Source organism: Mus musculus, chromosome 17, assembly GCF_000001635.26.
Source record: "Mus musculus strain C57BL/6J chromosome 17, GRCm38.p6 C57BL/6J".
NCBI classification, from domain to species: Eukaryota; Metazoa; Chordata; class Mammalia; order Rodentia; family Muridae; genus Mus; species Mus musculus.
In genome coordinates this window covers 62933414-62940132 of record NC_000083.6, presented here as the reverse complement: position 1 = coordinate 62940132, position 6719 = coordinate 62933414, and the positions used below count along the sequence as shown (strand labels likewise).

Below are 6719 nucleotides of genomic sequence, written 5' to 3'. Positions count from 1 at the left end.
TTTGTTAACTGCCTTCCCCTAGGGCCTAGCTTTGTGCCGGACTCCCGGGAGGTCCTCTGCCTTTGAATGGCTGAAGGCTGCGAAGATTGTGCTTTCCCTCAGAAAAATCCCAATTCTGTAAGAGACGAAAGTGTTAACCAGGCACGAGAATAAAAGTCTTAGCTCGATTTCCTCTGTTTCCATGCAGTGATTTATTTTAAAACAGAACTCCGCGAGCTCTAATCTCCCTTCACATTAGATAGAAATCGGTTCATCAAAATAACCCTCTAACTGTACCAGGTATTCTCATTTATTCCCCATTTTCTCTGGAATGAATTTGAGTAGTCCTTTTCTTTTAGGGTTCATCTACTTTTAGGAACTTATATGAAAATATTTTATTTTAGGTTAATTCCGTTGAGATTTCATATAAAGGCACCCTAAATTATAGAAAGTGGCATTGCAGGTAAATGATTACACACACACACACACACACACACACACATATATGTGATATATACATGTATATGATATATGTATATCTATCTATCTATATCTATCTAACTAGATAGATATAGATAGATAGATATAGATAGATAGATATCACTGTACGTGTGTCTATCAATCAATCTAAAAATATGTGTTTCCCTGACTTGAAATAGAAAAAATTGGAAGGCATTATAGTGTGGAAGCTTCCGCCCCCAGACTCTCTTCCTCTCTAGCTAGCTGCTTGCTGCAGGATTTAGTGGAATGCGCAGGCAGTCATGATTTCCTGATGAGAGCCTGAAGGACATGTACTTCCCTCCTAATGAAATACTCAAATAGTGAGTCATATTGCCAGAGGCTCTGTTCCCCAAGACTCCGTCTTGCTTATTTCTAATCCAAATTCTGTAAAGAGCACACCTCCAGATCTAACACTTTAGATCTCTGTGTGCAACTGGATTATACATTTCATTTCCAGCTTCTCTCTCTCTCTCTCTCTCTCTCTCTCTCTCTCTCTCTCTCTCATCTTCTGTAGCAAAACTGACAACCACTAGGCAGAAGTGGTCAACTCTACAACCTGATGGCAAAAGAAAACTAAGGAACTCATTGTCATCGCCCGCCTGAGCTGTGGTCCCGAGTGTCCCTTTCATAAAGTCATTTGGACATGGATATTTAACCATTTGCTACATCATGCTGAGCTGGGGCCAAATAATCTATGAATAACTCCTACTATGCCTGTCGGAAAACAGTGAAATGGTACAGAAATCTTGTTATCCTTCCCCCATCGCTTTCTCTTCCTTAAAAAAAAAAAATGAGATTATAATTACAACATTTCTCCCTTTTTTCATCCCTTCAACCCCTCCCATGCATATCTCAATCTCTTCTTGCTCTCCTTAAAAATCATGGTCTCGGGCTGGTGAGATGGCTCAGTGGGTAAGAGCACCCGACTGCTCTTCCGAAGGTCCGAAGTTCAAATCCCAGCAACCACATGGTGGCTCACAACCATCCGTAACGAGATCTGACGCCCTCTTCTGGAGTGTCTGAAGACAGCTACAGTGTACTTACATATAATAAATAAATAAATCTTTAAAAAAAAAATCATGGTCTCCTTTTCACTAAGTGTTATTGTGTGTGTGTGTGTGTGTGTGTGTGTGTATTCTAAATATAATCTTCTGGGTCTATATATTACTTGTATGTATGGTTATTTCTTATGAGAAAAAAAAAAAACTACTATTTCTACCCTTTAGAACAGACATCTTTTTCAGGTTCAGGGACAGAGAAAACAGTCTGGTTATAGTCTCCAACATTCCCTAGTTAGACTTCTTATCATCATTTCATAGCCGTGTTTCTTTCATAAGAAAAAGAAATGGGAGTGTGTTGGGGTGGGGAGGATTCATAAACATCTATTTCCCCTCATAAAATTCTGGCTTTTCATCCCAGGAAACGACTATGTTCTCAGAGGGGTCCTAGCAGTGCCTCGCTCCTCTCTCCAAGTCTCTGAGCATCTGCAGTCTAGCTTAGCATGAGGAGGCTGCTCTCATACCCCTGTACCCCTGTCTTCCCGGAGCTCTGTCTCTGGCAGCAGCCTGGCCTAGAGGCAGTGTTCCGCAGGGATGTTCTTCATCACAAGACCGTCACTGTCATTTAGCTGCCTGTGCCCAAACACTGTGGCCCTAAGACCCAGCCTTGTTCTGAGTTTTCCCAGCGTTCCTTTTCACAGTTCCAGCTATCACCTATTTCCAGTGAATCCCCAAAGACTCTGCCTTGGTTAGTTTTTCTTCAGTGATTCAACACCGAAAATTTATCATTCTGTTGAGTGTTTCTGAAAGGGTCTTGCTAGCACGTCTGGCCCTTTCCCCGTTCCTACGTGTCACCTTTCCTCTAAGACTCTAAAGCTTACTCTTTGACACAATCTCTGCATCCTGTCCATTTCTAAAGTCATCTCTATATTCTAATTCGAGTACGCGGTGCTTCCCCATCCACTGACGTCATTGGGGCTCCAGACCATCTCACAGTGTATCTGGTTTTGGGTCATTAGTGTCTCTTTGGCTTCCCAATAAAGCCTTCCTTCCCCACTTCAAAGGGCAAAATATTCATTTCCTCTTGGGAAAGCATCATTACAAACAAACAAACAAACAAACTTCAAGTCTCTTATCTAGGTATAATAACAGAACACTTGAAAAATTGGTAGAGAATTCACATTAAGAAGGATATATTTTGTTTGAATATGCTCTCTACAAAACTCGGCTATTTAAGATGTAATTGGATTTAAAGGTTTGGAAGGGAGGAGTGATGTGGTTCAACAGAGGGTCAAGTCATGAGGGCTTCTCAGCAGATGATTGAAATTAGGGTTTTTCTTGCATTGATCTGCTTCCTACAATGTGAGCACACTGCATGTATTCCCTCATCAGACCAAGGATACTTGATCTTGACGTCCCTAGCCTCTAAAATATGAGAAATACGTTTCCGTTCTTCAGAAATTACTCACCCTGTGAAACATTGTAGCATGGACTAATGTCAGGTGTGTCTTTTATGCTATCTAGGAACACAAGGGCAAAGAATACTCTGTCCTCAAGGAAAGACAAGGAGAAGAAAGTTGGTCAAATCTTTTTTTTGAATATAGATATGTTTTGAGTATTATGTGTTAAATGAACTGGTAAGTGTTAAGTGTTCTAGCAGATATGTAGTTTAATCTTAGTTATTATTTAATTAAATTTCTCTTATCCCCCTCCAATAGACTTAAGTTCCATGAGGGCAGGGCCCGATCTGTTTTGCTCAGTCAACATTTGGAAGAGACAATTCCTTGATGAAGTTTTGTTCTTTCCAATGTAAAGCTGTCTGCAGTATTCTCACAGCCTCTGCCATGGTCACACAGACCTCCTGGATATCTTGGCACCTAGCTTCCTGCTGCCATTCTGCCTTCAGTCTTTCTCTTACACCGTCCTACAACTGAACACTACGCTCAACAGCTGTCCTCTTGCCGTCACCCATGAAGAACAGATTATGTTGTCTGATATTTGAATTACCCACTTTTCAATACTTATCACATCTCTCCCATGGGCTAATAAGTACCTCAGTGCTCAGTACTATTTTTATATTAATTCTTTTAGGTTATCATATAATAATGGCTTTTATTATACATATGTTAGCTATACAATAGCTAAAAATGCATGGTGCATATAGTGAGTGTTGTGTTTTATAAAAAGAAAAAGAAGCCAGGTTTGGCGGAAGGGTGGTATGGTGTGTACTAGCCATACAATGGTATAGTTTAGAATAGAGTTTATTTAAGACATTGGGAGGGGAGTTGAGGAGAGAAAGAAAGGGGGGGAGGGAGAGGGAGAGAGGGAGAGAGGGAGGGGGAGAGAGGAGGGGAGAGGGGGAGGGGGAGAGGGGGGAGAGGGGGAGGGAGGGAGGGAGGAGAAGGAGAAGGAGAAAAAGAAGAAGAAGAAGAAGAAGAAGAAGAAGAAGAAGAAGAAGAAGAAGAAGAAGAAGAAGAAGAAGAAGAAGGCGGCAGAATAGAGGCTGACCATGAGCATGTGGAGTGGGGGATGGGGATGGGGAGAGAGGGGCAAGAGGGTAAGAAAGCAAGAGAAGAAGGGAGAAGAGAAGAGAGTGAGAAGGGGGCAAGCAGTACCTTTTATAATGAGTCAGGCACACCTTGCTATTGCTAGGTAACTGTGGGGTGGAGCCTAGAAGAAATGTAAGTGCTTGTTCAACTAGCAAGCTTCTCTATCTATGTCTCTCGGGTGTGTGTGTGTGTGTGTGTGTGAGAGAGAGAGAGAGAGAGAGATAGAGAGAGAGATTGTATTCTCTGTAAGACATGTTTTAAGGGCTGAGAGATGCGTAGAAACCCTAAGGATGTACAAAACACAGAAACATTTTTGTGATTCTTCTCATACTCAGATCATTTTGACAAGTCAGTCCAAACAATGTTTCTTAAGTGATTATTATATGCAAGGGACACTTTTAGGCAATTGGGGTATCTCCAAAAATAAGAAAGATCTTTCTTTTCCTGAGACTTCCTATTATATAGCAGGAGAAAAAATCTAGACTCATCAATACTATAAATATGAAGTCAAAAAACTTTGTGGATTGTATAGGAGAAAAGAGAAACAAAATCCTGGAGTTGTAGGTCAGTGGAAGGGCATGTGCTTAGTGATTGTGAGACCCTGGGTTCAATGCGCCCATCCTTAGCAAGGGAAGCAAAGCATGAGTAAGTGTTTGGTAAAATTAAAATCTCCAAATCTAGCCTAGTTGTTGGGACAAAAATGCAAGTTGTCAACTTAGGGTGATGATCCAGGTCAGAAAAGATCAAGAACAATGCTGGAGTTATACCTGGGGGCAACTGACAAGGGCGCTGGAAGTGACACATTCAGTGATAATAGTAAGAGTTTGTAGTCACAGCACAATCATCTTAAACTTTTGACTGTGCTGATTGAAGTGAATATAATTATTTTTATTCAAATGGTAATAATTAGGCAGTACTTTCTGAAAGCTGTCATGGAGTAGACATTGAACTTAGCTTCTCATAAATTTCACTACTAGTGTTTATAGATATGCACGAGGCGTGACTTATTATAACCTTCAGTTTGGGCATAAAGAACCGCAGAGGCTTTATGTATATTGTATGAGGGAGCACAAATGGCAGATGATGCTGTGGTGATTAGGAGACTCAACCTAATGCCGTAAGAGACTTGGGGATCAACCAATGGAAAGCTAAGTCCTGAGTCTCCATATGTAAGGAATCACCAAGTTGACTGTATAGCTGAATGCATCTAAAGTATTGTTTGTATATTGTTTCTGTCAGAGGATAAAGAATATAGGAACTATTAAATGCCCAGAGGCAAAGGCATTCACTATGGTAACACTAGAGACATAAAGCAAATCCATAACGATCCATCCATTAACTCTACCATCCAGGCTGAATGTCTCTTATCCACATACATCCTGAAGATTTTGTGTTGACCAATGAGACTATTTTAATTCTTATCAAGTGTCCAGTTATGCTAATACATTTCAGTTAGTTTCATTTAAACCTTGTCTTAGTTAGTTAGGGTTTTCCTGCTGTGAACAGACACCATGACCAAGGCAAATCTTATAAAGGACATTTAGTTGGGGCTGGCTTACAGGTTCAGAGATACAGTACAGTTCTATCAAGGTGGAAATATGACAGCGCCCAGGTAGGCACGGTGCAGGCTGAGCTGAGAGTTCTACATCTTCATCTGAAGGCTGTTAGCAGAATGCTGCTTCCAGGCAGCTAGGAGGAAGGTCTTAAAGCCCACAACCACAGTGACACACCTACTCTGCCAAGGCAACACCTACTAATAGGTTACATCTATATCTTCCAATAGTGCCAGTCCCTGGGCTGAGCATATACAAATATTAACAAACCTCTACACTGTAGTTGTGACTAACCAAAACTCCCTTTGGAATTTCTCCAGACACTCATTCTCCTCTGAATACCATAAGCATTTTCATTTTTGTCTGGCTTTCTAATTTCCCAATATGTCTCATTTCGAAGTTACCTTTATCCATATGAGGGAATCGTCTTACTCCATTCATGCTTCTGCTGATCAGAAGGATTTTCAGTTGCTTGTCAATTGTCTGTCTAGGGGTCATCTCTAAGTTGTATGTGATAATTACATGCCAGAAAATGTTAACTGCTGAAAACATTCCCTAGTGGTCTTCTAAGTCAAAGATGGCTCCTATTGCATATCTGAATGGAGATACTTTTCAGTGACCTATGTTAACTGAGATCAAAAGATAAGTTTTTGTTTTTTGTTGTTTTTGTTTTTAAAGATTTCAATTTCAAGCTCCAAAAAGTATTTCTCATTTGATCATATACACAAAATATTGCTAAATATCACTTGGGAAATATTATTGTCACATGTGAAACTTTTCCTCCTGAGCTTACTTGACTGGCTTTGAAGAAGTCGAGGTTGATGTGTATCTTGGAGACTGGAGTCATATCTTCTATGTTTCTCAGATTTCTAACTTTTATGTTAAATCCCTGTGCTTATCGATATGTTCAGTGAAAAGAGCAGATGTGAACAGAGCCAAAAGATTGGCCTCTTGGGGGTGCACACAAATGCTTTGGCGCACTCTCCATGCTGATGGCCATCGCAAGGAATCATGAGTGAGAATCTTACGGTTTCCACTGCATCTCAAGCGCGGAGCACAGTCTGTTGAAAATGTCATGACAGAATTCAGAAAGAGGAAGGATGGGGGGAGGGTATAGGGACTTTCGGGATAGCATTTGA

General features: G+C 40.7%; 1 long non-coding RNA gene across 1 annotated transcript; it reads left to right on the top strand.

Moving 5' to 3' along the window:
• The first annotated feature begins 719 nt into the window (after positions 1 to 719).
• On the top strand, positions 720 to 1271 carry Gm34179. Its single transcript, XR_385682.1, has 2 exons — positions 720 to 800; positions 995 to 1271. It is a non-coding gene; the product is annotated as a predicted gene, 34179 (long non-coding RNA).
• Positions 1272 to 6719: the final 5448 nt, after the last annotated feature.